Below are 13,658 nucleotides of genomic sequence, written 5' to 3'. Positions count from 1 at the left end.
ACCACAGGACGTCAACATCTGATAATTCAATACAACACACAAATAACCAACCAAGTAGGGCTGCAATTATGCTTTTCTTGAAGAGACTTGAGAGCATCCAAGTAAGTGAACAATATGTTTTTCACAACACAATAAATCAGATTTTCCTTTAAAGCGAGGGACAGTGCACAGTCTTTGAAAAGCCAGAGAGGCCAGGCCACTTTAAAGGTTCACTGAAAGCAGAACTGAGGCCGCAGTGCTGCTCTCTGGGGAACACTGGCTGAACCTGTCCGTGCGTAATTAACGTCCTCCATGATACTCTGCCATCCACTCGCAAACGGTACGCAAAACAACCCTGCAGCCTTCTCATGTTTCAAAGTCAAGTCCTCAGCACCAGCTGTAGAACAGGGCATTTTTCCCTATCTGATACTGAGAGAGACAGAGAGAGAGGGGATAAAGACAGGGCAACGAGCATGTCTGATAAACTGCAGATGTCCTACAGGACAAGATGAAGCTGCTGACAGGCTTCCTGAGCAGAAACAACCACAGACAGACAGCTAATAAAAAGAAAAGTTTATTATTGAGTTGTGATCAGTGGACGATGTTCGACTTTGCAGTTTACAGAAAACAAGAGATGCTTCACCCGAAATGTTAACAGGTTAAAGAGTTTGTCAAAGCCTCACTGGTGTGTGGAACTTTCCCGTCTTATGGTTTCCATCATTTCTATCTTGCACCTGGTATTCGTCAAATTTGAATGCCCATAAGTTTGTGTACTACCTGAACAACCTTATAATTATAATTTGCTCACACTTCAGGTTGCAACCTATAGTGATCAATATCGTACGATACTGTGGACTTTTTTGATAAGTCTAATTCTGAACATAAAATCTATTTACAATTTGGCAATATGTTAAATTCAAACTTTTTTGTGCAGAATATCCAAATGCAACATTTCCCATAGACTTCACCCTTGACTTTCCATCCTTTTCCTTTCAGTAACCTTACCCAGGACAGCCCCCCTTTGTCCTCAGTGACCCCTCACCGGTGCAGAACTGAATTTACATTCTTCAACAATCCTTTAAGCTCAGTGACCAAGATGCTCTCATCCCCCGATCAAAACAGACCTGTTGACATGTCCAGCCCGAGTCCCAGAATGCATTTTGTCCTTCTCAGCTCCTCTAATTGGCTCACTGAGAGGATGTGGGGGCAGGATGATAACAGCTATGTTCCTTAACCTTTTTGGTTGTTGCTGACTGTTGTCCACTGTGACAAGTATAACTTCATTAGTAAGGGATAAGCTGAGGTGGGATGGGCAGGCCAAAGGACAAGGATGATGATGTGAAGAAGAAAACACCTGCACAGTGAAGCTATGGACATGAGGACCAGCCTGAAACATGCATCTACAGCAAGACAACAAGCGAATCCTACAGTGTCAAAAAAACTGACTTCTACTAATGCAGGTTTCAGTCTTTTAGACAACAGTGACCAACTGTGTTTAACATGGTTACTGCAATCATACTTCAATACATTGCAGGAGCGTGGTTGCCCAGTTTTCTAAAATATGGAAATACAGAGATACACTTACAACTGTCCCTCCCTGTTTTATATTTATAAACACTGAACCTATTTGGGTTTTCTCCGAGTTATCCTGTTTCCTCCCACAGTCCAAAAACAAGCAGATTTGGGGTTTAGGCAAAATGGACACTCAACTGACCGTAAGTGTGAGAGCGAATGGTTGTTTGTCTCCATGTTGGCCCTGTGATGGACCTGTCCAGGGTGTCCCCCGCCGTTCGCCCTATGTTATCTGGGATTGGCACCAGACAAAACAATAACAGGCTGTAAAACATTGATGTTGAATATCCATGGACAAAACTTGAGAAAATCTATGTCTTAAACTTCCTCTCCCTCCGTTTTCAGCTGTCTATATTTTAACATATCTCCACTACAGATGCTCATTTTGCTTCTCTTCTGGTTGCGACATTTTCAAGAGGTTGTGAGGTAAATAATGGTAAGTAAGACACACATAACAATTCAAAGTAGAAGTCAGATATGTTAATGTGGAGTTCATTTAACTCATATTATGTTTTTAGACTTAAGTACCACACAATTCTCAATTTACCACTTTTTTGTTGGTAAGACCTTTAAAAGACTTTTAACAATGAGATATAAGATAATTGAATTTCACAAAATTTATTTCACGAAATGGAGACACAATGAAAGAGGCTCTTAATGTAAACAACTGTAGAAAGGCAGACAGAGATGAGATTGAAAGACATCTCCTTTCCAACGATATGTAAAGCATCACACTGCTCTGAAATGAGATCTGTGTATGAAGGATGACTGATGGTGAACTGATGATGTTGTGAAGTGCCTGAACTCTGACTCGTAATCCTTCCATGTTGTGACTCATCATGTTGCTATCAAGGCTACCAAGGATTCTCATTCCCCAGTGTTGATCTGAAGGGTTACAGTCGTCATCGTTTATCCCCTCTGATACTGAATAACCAGGATAATGACCACAGTATTCAAGAATTAAAATGCCTTCGGGTACATGAGGAATACGTCACACGGTTCTATTACAAAAATAAAAGGTTCTTGCAATAACTTGGCCTCCTCCAGGGGGCAATACACCAGTAAAATATACTGTTACCCAATAGTTTCCAAAAATATATGGTATAAAAATGTGTGGTTTTTTTTTCCAACTGCACTTGATAATCCAGGTGACAGTTATTCTACTTAACGTATCCTAGATGTTTTCATCCACATACTTGTACTACTAGTTTTATACTGTTGAGTGCAACAAGAGAAAAAGCAAGCAGCCTCTAAAATGAGTTTTAGAGGCTTTTCCATGAAATCTATATACCAGAGAATAACATGTTTTCTGATGCCATTACATCGTGTAACCAGTTTTAACATAAAAAAAAGTATTCATTAGCCAAAAAGGGTCTGTTTTAGCTTAAAAGCTGCTGAAACCATGAGTTTGTTTCTGTAAATAAAATCTGACTAAGTGTCATTATGGCTCTTAAACAGTCTCATCCCAAACATTTTTCAGTAGTTGCTTCGAGGTGAGTGTTGGTATTGTGAGCTACCATCTGATTGTTGCTTGTGGCTGCATGCCTGAGGCCTTACTCTCGTAAAACTCACTCTAATCAATTAAAGCGTACTGCTGCAGTGTGTTGAGCTTATCGTGTTTCCACGTTCGGAGCACCTGCTATCGGCCATGATCACAGCGGCTCTGTGTGGCTGAAAACCCACTGACTCACACCAGCCTCACAGTTGGCCTGTCCACTGACAGGGCATACACACACACACTCACAAATATCAGCTTACACAGTGGCGTGCATGCCAACAGCTAACACGCTCCTCCACTCACAGCCTCACAAACTTTAGCATTTTATTTTCGTGCCCGTCACAATTTCACACGTCTTTTCCGGGTGTGGTTGGATAATCCCTTGCCGGGTGAATGCCTGTGGGCCGGCTGGGGCCGCAGCGTGCCGAGCTGAGACCGCCACGACCTCAAAACAAAAAAAGGGGGTATTCTGGGTGTGTTCTTGGTTCTGTGGTGAAACTTTATATGACATTTCCAGGAGTCTTTCTTAGGGGGGGAATTGCTATGTGAAGTACAGTGAGGACGTCCTTAAATGTAGGAAAAGTGGAAAATTGCCATTTGCACATGATTTACAATAATTGTTTGAAGTGTATTTATGTATTTTTACAATTAAAACTATTTTCCTAAAGACAGTAGTAACTAAATAGTTTTAGGTCTAGAAATTGTTCCCTTTTTCAAGTTGTCTCATGACTCTACAGGGCCAACGGGAATATTTTATGTCACTACCAACCCAACAGGTAGTTTTTCCTCTGAGCTGTTGATGACAAGTTTATATTCTATTAAACAACAGAAATAACAAACCTACAAGAACTTATTCCTGCCTACATGTTAAGTAACCCCAATATGGGCCTTTAGGACAGACACATAGTTGTACTTTACCCCACAATCTTTCGATGTTTTGTTAATCAACAGAGATGTCACTTTAAACAGTTTTGATAATTTATTGTTAGATTTGTTTTTGGAATCACACTGAAAGACGTTTCCTTAAGGCATGATGACTGGTTTAATCAGATTATTTTATACTGACTGAGTAACTATGGACATAACGGGACCTCACCACAATATGACCTAATAAGAGTTCGCCTTATCTAGAAATTTGTGATGGGCGAATTTGAATGTTTTCACACAATTCTGTTCAGTCAAATCAATAAGTATTGAGAATAATAGTGAGATGTACTTCAACAGTGATAAAAAGTCAAGGTTGTGTCGAATGTGCTAGAACATGAAGCACACAAAGTAAAACCACACGAATACTTTTACAGTCAAATAAATGAAAACTTAATCCAGCAAAGAGGAGACAGCATAAATTGATACTACTAAAATCTTTGTCAGAGGGGGCTCTGATGTCCCCCTTTTGGAATGATAGAGGTTATTTGCCTGTACATTCTGTCCAGGGAAAATGTGAGCGTGTCCATCGGTCTCAGCACATGAATCACAGTAAAAGCCTCCTGGCTCTGGGACCCTGGAGAATAATCTGGTCCAGCAGTTTGTCTCTTTTTTTGCAGTTACAAGTCATCACTGCGAAAACACGCTCATGCTTTGAGAGTAGAGTCAGAGCTTGTTAAAAACAAGAATTACCTCACTGATTCTACACGGTAAAGAGGCTGAACTCTGTCGCTCGACAGAGACATTCTTTCCAGTCTAGTGTCAGGATAGGAATGAGCCCACCACCTCTGACATAAAACGAGATCAAATAAAATCTTTTCTCACTCGTTGTTTGTGATGTCTTTGTTGTAGTTGTCTCCTGTTATGCATGAAACTGTGCCTGTGCGTGTGTCCCTCCAGTACAGTTTAGAAAATGGTTGTACCGTGAGAGATTTAAATGTGACATTGAAGTGTTGCATCTTGTCTTATTTTTGAAACAGTTCTGCATATAAGTTGTCACAACTGTTTTAATGGCTTGTTCCCATATCAGAAATAAGGGGAATGTCATGTTATCATCAGTTCTCCTGTTCTGACAATTCAAACATCACCCCAATATTAACCCTGGTCTTATATCCAGTTCTTGTATGAACCATGTTTAGCCAAAGACCTAGGTTTCTTTACTACTCTGCCACAACCGAGGCTGTATCTATCGCTAGTTTGAAGTGGAACTAATGAACTTGTAATCACAACATACACATCACATACTGGAAACACCAAACTCAAAGGTTTACAGAAAACCTGAGAGTTTGACGTGGGAGTTTTTTTAAATGGGTTTGACTTGGAACATGGTCTGGAGTTTCCTGTAATAATACTTAACTTCAACTGCCTGCTACGACCTGATCATAGAGGTGTGTAATGTAATTTTGCTATTAATGCCAACATCCGTTTTCTTACCAGCATCAACTTCTGTCTACAGTGGTGGAGGGCAACATCAACTCCTCCTGTTGCTTTTATTTGTACAAAATAGCTCTTGTGTCATTCAGACTGCCCTGAAGTCGCACACTCAAGAGGTGTATGACAACCTCCTCAATACAATACAGTAACTGCTGGAGCTCTTATGCAACTGCTCTCTTCTCCTATGTTCAGCAGCATTAGAAATATTTAAAAACAATCTTATCCAATCATATTTAATAAACATTGTTCTAGGGGTTTTATGCATTTCTAACATCACCATCTACTATAGGATAACTACTATCAGTTCACAAAACTAACATTCTTAAAATTCTAATTACTTCTAATTAAACTGATATAATTTAGAATTTAAAAATAGAGAAATAACCTAATATGCACCATGATTTGTTCACCTGTTAAACAGGTCATACTCTGTCCAGAGTCAATTTAAGAGATTGTTGAAATCAACAGATCAGCAAAGTCACGAACCAACTATCAAGTTACAAACATAACGGCTAAATAACAAAAAGAAGGCAAACTAAACTAAAAATACTGTTGCTATATAGGATCTTCAGCTTTTTTGCCTTAAAACATTAAACCTAATTTAAAAATACTTTCTGTCACTACAGGACAGCACGGAGGCCTTAGTGTACTGCGAGAGTGTCTGTGTCAGACTAGTCGGAGTGGGGTGGTCAAAGGTCATGGGTGACATGGGAGGCTGTAAACAGCAGTGGTGGGCCACAGTGGGCAGTTACAGCCATGAGTTTTATTTATGAAACTACAGCCACGGCCCGGGTCACGGTTGCCAGGGGCGACTCTGGGTCGTTACCGTGCCCATGGGGATAGGAAGTTGGTCACAGGGTCAGAGAGTGGGAGGGGTGGGGTCTGTGGGTACAGAGGGGGTCAGATCAACAGGTGGGACGCTGCCACAGGACAGCCACACCTGCCCCACACGTCAATCACCGTCCAGCCAGAGTGTGTGTGGTTACAGTGAGAGAGCGAGTGAGGGAGAGGGAGAGGGAGAGGGAGAGAGAGAGAGAGAGAGAGTATGTTTTTAGTTTGTGAATGAGATGACAGAGATACAGAGAGAGAGAAATATTGCTGTTTGTTTACCTAGTACTCAAAGCAAAGTACTTTGTATTAGGCTACTCACATACTGTACTTGTTTAAAATGTTATTCAGATGTTTAAAGGTAGGCTGTAAAACTACATATAATATATATACACATATTACATATACACATATTAGGGCTTAACAATGAAACAAAATTTAATGGAAATCGCATTATTGTTTGCCAAAATGTGTGTCGAAATATAATTAGATTTTAATAATTGTCTTGATCTATACACATCTTATTCTACAGACTGAAGAGAACATCTTTGTTTTTCACAGATCTGCACAAATATCACACAGTAATCATTTTAAATATGCTTTTCAAATGAAAATGAGAATAATTATGAACAAATGACCATTCAATCTGATATCGTGAGTCATATCGCAATCCCAATCCTGTCAAAATAATGGCAATTCTGGTTTATCAGATGCTTCCAAGTAACAGGTAAATAAATTAGTTCCACAAAGTGATAAATAGCCACTTCACTGTGTTTCCAAAATTTGCCCAGAACATGAACTACAATTGTGACTGCAATTGTGCTAAGTCCAGACTGTTTCAAAATGCAGAAGTAACAGAAAGATGTGGACGTACACCGACACGGATCCAGAAGTACAAGTTGATTCCACAAAACCAAGCTACTGAAATAAGAAAAAGGAAACAAGAGTAAATGGCAAGAAAACTGAGTAATGTAAAGGAGGTAGAACGAGAAATCCAGATTATCATCACTTAAAGGCTACACTGGCTACCAGTCGGTTACCCAGCATGCCATGCAGTAAGCCAGTCGGAAGCTTGGCTCCGTCTGGCTCTTATGCTCTTGTAGTCGGCTGTGTGTATGTTAGTGAGTGCATAGTAGACGTACATTTGCTGGGTCAGTAGCAGGTGCAGATTAGAAGGGTCGTTGTCCTGACAGTTGCAGTTGACCCAAAACAACACACACACACACACAGACAGACAGAGTGAGTCAGCAGTGTGTGTCTGTGTGCATATAACTTACTGTATATCTGAGTCTGACACACAAACTCTCCTATTTGAGAAACTAACCAAACACAACCAATTAAAATAACTGCTACTTATTTTCCTGCAAGTCAATCAATTGATTAGTTACCTAATCAAAAATGACTCTTTCTTTTCCTTCAGGCTTCATATTAAAGCTCCCCAAACCTCAGACTTTGGATGTTTTGTCAGAGAACACTATATCTGTTAAAACAGAAAACATGTTTGTACAAAATGTTCTAAAATAAGGCTTTTTGTATAGTTATTTGTTCAGCCCACAAAAATGTCTTTGATAACAAAAAAGAAAGAACCTGGTCAGAAACGTTTTACTGAAATCACCACATTAAAATAAATTAAACACATCTCAAAATACACACGAGAGACATTTATCTGGCTGATGGTAATTTAACAACCTTAGTTGCACAGCAATACTGAGCAATGTAAATAATACACATAAATGTAAAATACTCATATCATTCATTTGACTCATGAGAATTTAATTTACTCTGCACCAGTAAGGACAAATATGAAAGATAAACTCAGTGTTGTGAGTGGGGAAAACCCTGTCATCTCTAGAGGGCGCTAATCCTGCTGTTCTCACTTTGTGTGTGTGTGTGTGTGTGTGTGTGTGTGTGTGTGTGTGTGTGTGTGTGTGTGTATTTTGAAGGCCATGAGGGAGCCATGGGACTCTCCAGTTGCAGGCCTGCAGACTGGCTGGCACCCTCAAAGTAGCTTCTTCATCCTGGAGACAGCTGTTGTCTCCGTGACGACACAATTGGCCAATGAGCAAGTGGGTAGGGAGCGGGTGTGTGTGTGTCTCTCTGTGTGTGTTTATGTGTGAGTGTGTGTTCGTATAGGACCACTACTTGCCAGGACCATTAGTCCTTATGGAGACCAAAGCCCACTTTGAGGCTGTGGTTAAGGTTAGAGGTAACTAACCATAGTGATTTAAAGTTTAACTGAGGACTGAGCAGAAAATAATGAAACTTGGGGAATTAATTTCCTTACATTAACTATGTTAGATGTGTGTGTGTGTTTGTTGAATGCATGTCAGCAGAGAGGTCCAGTTGGCTATGTGCAGTAAACACCATTCCTTCAGTCCCACTGTGGCAGGAGAAAAGACTCTATATAGATTCAACAACAAGGAAACATAATTCTGGGTCTGATCCTGCAGTTAGCAGCTGGATGTGTAAAGAGTCTGTTGGGACCAGACACAGGTTTCACTAAAACAGTGTAAGCTTACATCCATCTCACATGCCTGACCACAGCTGAACTGTGCTATTAGTCCAAATACAAACGCACTGAGGTTTAGGAAACTGAGGTTTAGTGTTATGGATCTCCTGTGCACCCAGTTTGTGTTACTGTGTTACTTTGGTTAATCTGAACAAAGCATTTCAGTCACAAAATAACATCTAAACTTACAGATGGAGGCAGAAGTTGATCAACAACTCTTGGGTGCTGTGATGTACAGACCTTAACAAATGTATTAAACCATATTTTAGAAATCTTTCAAAAACTATGTATTTGGCAAGTAACAAGCTGAATTCACCTTTTTTATACCCAAATTTGAGTCAACTCACTGGGCTTCTTTGAGAAGTCAGAAATGAATAAAGAATAACATTCAACTACTACAACTAATTTCTGTTCAGGAATGGAAGTGAGTAACTATAATTTGAGAAATACAGATATGCTTCTGTGTGTTATGGGTATAAGAATGACGATTCCATGTGTAGCACATTAAATATTATTCCTGTATGAACAGTAATAGACAACACTAATGTCACTTCTCTGCATCTGTGTTGCTGAGTCACTCATCTGCTGCAATGTCTCACTCTACCTGTGACTGTGTCAGCCATATTACTTCTTTAACAAATCGAAAACATTCAATTTAAAATAATAGAATCATGTAATGAACACTTTTTCAACCAGAAGTATGTATCTGCGATCACTTATTTTTAATCTATATAAAATGCAAGTTAAATCTATTTTTAATTCAACTTATTAATGGAATTACAACATTAGTATCTTTGATGGTTTAGGTGTTGCTCAATGTTCACCAAAACAATGAAAACGGTTATTCCACGACACTCTTATTTTGAAACATAACGCGAGCTTTTAGAGCTCTTATTTTAAAAACAAACCGGAAACTGTCGACTGCTTCGCGGGCTTGATTCTAGCTAGCACCTCTTTAGCCTTTTTTTATTCACACACCAATAAAGCTTTTTAAACTTTCTACATCACACAATAGCAAGGAGTAGCTTCAGATAACCATCTCTGTATGTAGTAATATGTACTGTCGCGCCTTTTAAATGACAGTTTCATAGTTTGTATTCAAAAGACATACTGAAATGCTACCATTAATGTTCCTCTGAGCTCACTCGCGCTCACATTCATGCTCAAAACTAAGGCATTTACACAAATTATACTACATTTATTATTCCCGAGTCTCTTACCTGTATGAGTTGTAATAGAAAACACCAATCTCAGTCCTCTCATCACTTCATCTGCTGCGACGTCACACTCCACCTGTGACTGGCGTCAGCCGTTGGTGCCCTGTACAAACAGCGCCCTCTGCTGACCAGGTGTTCCTACCACGTAAAGTATACCTGCCTTTTTTTTTACAGATTAAAAACAATTATATCATATCATATCAAAACAATCATATACAAAATGCACCACCAATTTTATGTGATGCTACTGTTTGGTGTACAATCATAAAATGGTGTGACCCTAATGTACGTGGACAAACCACCAGGTATAGCAAGGTTGCAATTATTGTCATAAGTAAGAAAGGGTCATTTAAATTACTTGTTTTGAAGTCTGGCTTTAGAAAGACTAACTTATGTTGTGAGGAAAAAATAATAATGTGGTTCACTACTTTTCCTGTTTAATTGTAAAAAAAAAATGGACAACAATCATAATTATATTTTACCTTGTACATACTGGGGTATTAACCATTACAGAAACATAAAATGTGTTAAGCAGAAATACAAATTTGCTGAGTTTTTACATAGACAGCACACACAGCTTACATCAAAGTGATTAATAGTAATAATAATTATCTTGAAAATAAGACAATGTATAATGACAATAATAGTCACTTCCAGCCTATACAGTGATAACAATGAACCACAGAGGAGTTAACTCAGAAACAACAGCTGATGTTCAAGTGTCTGTGATGAAGAAACCTTTGCGGACAGGTGGAGTTTAAAAAAAAAACATTAAACGTACATCAGAGCCATTTAACCAGGTGAAAGGAGAAACTGTAAAGTGATTGGCCAGATGATGCGGTGACAGGGCGTGACATTTGCTCCACAGGAAGTGACCCTGCACCTCAGAACATGATGTCCACTGAACCTGTAACCTTGTGCTGGAAAAAGTGCCGATGTGGTGTGAAAGAGACACAGGGCAATGACTCATCATCTTCAGTGAGACAGGTGTGTGTGAGCGTGTGTGTGTGTACCTGGTATTCCAAATGTTGTGGGGACCTAAATCTGTTTACACAGTCACATTATGGGTGACTTGGGGAAATCAAGTTCCCATAACATAAAGTACTACATTATAAGGTGAAGACATGTTTTAAAATTAGGCAGAGGTTAGAGTGAGGTTTTGGTTAGGGTCAGATTTTGGATTAGGATTAGTAATTATGGTTAAGGTGAGAGTAAGCGTTCAGGAAATGAATCTAAGTCAATGTAATGTCCTCTGAAGTCATGGAAACATGTGTGTGTGTGTAGGGAGAACATGTACAGTTTAACCTTGTGTTTTGTTCAGTTATTTTCAGACTGTGACGTTTTCACAAAAGACAGCAAACAGAAACACTTAAAGTCCTTAGTAAAACTAACTTGTTTAACATTTAATATTTATGTTGACTCTGGTCGACTCCCTGCTTGCACGTATGATTCAATCGAATTATACTCTGATGTGCTATGGAATTGTCTGTATTATGGAACTATACTATATACAATATCTAACATAGTATATCTGCACCCATTCTATCCTTTGTGATGCAGTGATAACGTGACCAGAGTGACTTTTGACCTTCTGTCCTGTGGTGGAATTATTAAGTCTGAAATCAAACAGCTGAAACTGTTGTAAAGGCAGAGTGGGACAGAGACATTTTGTCTGGTAGTTAGAACATTTTAGTCTAATGCCATTATCCTATAGCTACAATTTACTGTATTTCATACAACTTGGTGAAGGAGCAGCAGCCAGTTTGGTCACTTTGGAAAAGATAGAGCTGTAGCAAGAACGTTCTTAAGGCTCACAGGTACTTTTCCTCAAAGTCTTTGTGCTTCTTACACTGTGCAATCATTTTGAACATCATAATGGCAAATTTAAGCCAAAAAGTTGTTTAATGTAGCTTGTGGATCTCCATGTGGGTGTCCTCTATTGTCCAAGGATAATCTATTTCTTTACCAATAGTTTGGCAGAGAAACCGGACACTAACTAGTCAGAGGGGGGGAGGTCAGGCTGAGGTCAAGGCCATCATCCAGATCTCTTCAGGAGCAGCTGTTGATCAATGAGCTCAAGGTGTCGTAGGACACAAGTTTGACCTTTAAAATCTCCCAGAGGAGAAACATGGTCAGACACTTGGACTGCTGCTGAACAGAGGACTGATGGAGTCTTAGATGTTGGATGTTGAGATGAGACCCATCCCTCTTTATAGCCTCACTATGTCGACATACGCTAATGCAAAGACGTGGTTCAAACAACAAAAATTGACTACGGTTAAAAATATAGCACACCATGTATCGATTTACATTTTGAAAGAGCATTCAGAAGTAGTTTATTAAATTGGTTTTGAAAATTCAGAAGAGTGGCTGCTCTGCTCACAAAGTTTGCTCAGTAAGTTAGATTACAATGTGTACATGAAGAAAGAAAGAGAACAAGGAACACAAAAATCAACCGAGGTGGAAAACAGTGTTGTAATGTGACAAAGTACAAATACTTTGTTACTGTATTTAAGTACAAAATTCACATTACTGTACTTTACATCTAGCAACTTTTACTTCTACTCCACTACATTTCCGAAATAAATTGTGTACTCTTAACTATCTTTGTTACTCGTTACTACCAAATAAAATCAGGAGAAGAAGAGTTGGTAACGGTCTGTATTTAAAACGAGCTTTTCTAGTCTTGATGAGCTGTTTTACACTACAGATTTTCCATTCACCCATTCACACATCTTTCATACCCATTCACATGCTTCAGCATGGGGTTGAGTGTCTAGCTCAAGAGCACATATAGACCAGCAGGACCAGGAATTGAACCAACAGCCTTCCAGGTCCACCTCATCCTCCTAATATTATAAAAAAGTGACTTCAACTTCTCCCTAAGTCATTTTCTGGTAAGTTACTTTGAGTATTTTTACTCAAGTATCCCTTTAAGGTACTTTATACAAGACTGGTGGAGAATAAGTTAAATGTGAAGCCTGGCTGCAGGTAAAGGTAAAAATACAATTTTCATAAAGTTTAGGGATGAGCTTGGAGGAATTTGCCTTTTTCTTGCTGATAAAATGAGCTATTTCATTATTAGTAGTGCACTGCTGAACTTCACCTTAACGATGGAATTCCCTGATGTCTTCAGTCTCCTCTTCATGGATTGATTACCCACAACCCCCTCCTCTGTTTCTGGGACTTCCTGGTCAGAAAGTCATTTGTCAGTATTAAGGTGGATCATGTCGGGAGCCACCGTAGGTACCAAGGTTAGGACACAGCAGTTGAGTAAACACCAGTGAAGATATCACTTTCAGTCCGGCTGCTGGCCTCACCTCAGAGTAAACAAAGGCAGCGTCCGAGTTCTGCTGCTCAGGTATCAAACTGACCCACACATTGCACCAGTAAACCCTCTTTTCTGTCCCACTGACCGAGAGACTCACAAGGTGGAGGAGGAGGCAGTGATGACTAAGTGTTTATGTCTCCTCCACGTTAATCGTACTATCTCGTGTCCTGTCTGAGAGGAGGCTTTCGCTGCGCTGTGCTGTCTGTGACCTGCTGGACCTGGACCATCCCCCTTCAAACACCAACACGGGTCAGTAGAGTTTGACACTGCTCATTTTGTCTGATGGGGGAAACACAGGGAATATATTTCAACATACTGTGCACATGTCAAGCGGGTAAATGTGAATAGTTTGGTTCAGAATGCAAA

At 39.6% G+C, this 13,658-nt stretch overlaps 1 protein-coding gene across 3 annotated transcripts in view; it reads right to left on the bottom strand.

Annotated features, from left to right (window-relative positions):
• The window catches only part of LOC131469715 (voltage-dependent calcium channel subunit alpha-2/delta-4-like), an 82,818-nt gene extending 72,737 nt beyond the window's left edge, over positions 1-10,081 (bottom strand). For 2 of the 3 annotated variants that reach the window (XM_058644986.1, XM_058644984.1), the window contains exons 1-2: positions 9,965-10,081; positions 1,694-1,783 (exon numbers count right to left, since the gene is read on the bottom strand). The gene's annotated coding sequence lies outside the window, so the exon portion shown is untranslated. The remainder of the gene's footprint in view (positions 1-1,693; positions 1,784-9,964) is intronic. The other variant, XM_058644987.1, reaches the window with a different exon arrangement.
• Between the last annotated feature and the right edge of the window lie 3,577 nt (positions 10,082-13,658).

The sequence above is a fragment of the Solea solea genome, chromosome 12 (assembly GCF_958295425.1).
Source record: "Solea solea chromosome 12, fSolSol10.1, whole genome shotgun sequence".
In the NCBI taxonomy this organism is placed as follows: domain Eukaryota; kingdom Metazoa; phylum Chordata; class Actinopteri; order Pleuronectiformes; family Soleidae; genus Solea; species Solea solea.
This window is presented reverse-complemented; position numbering and strand designations above follow the sequence as displayed.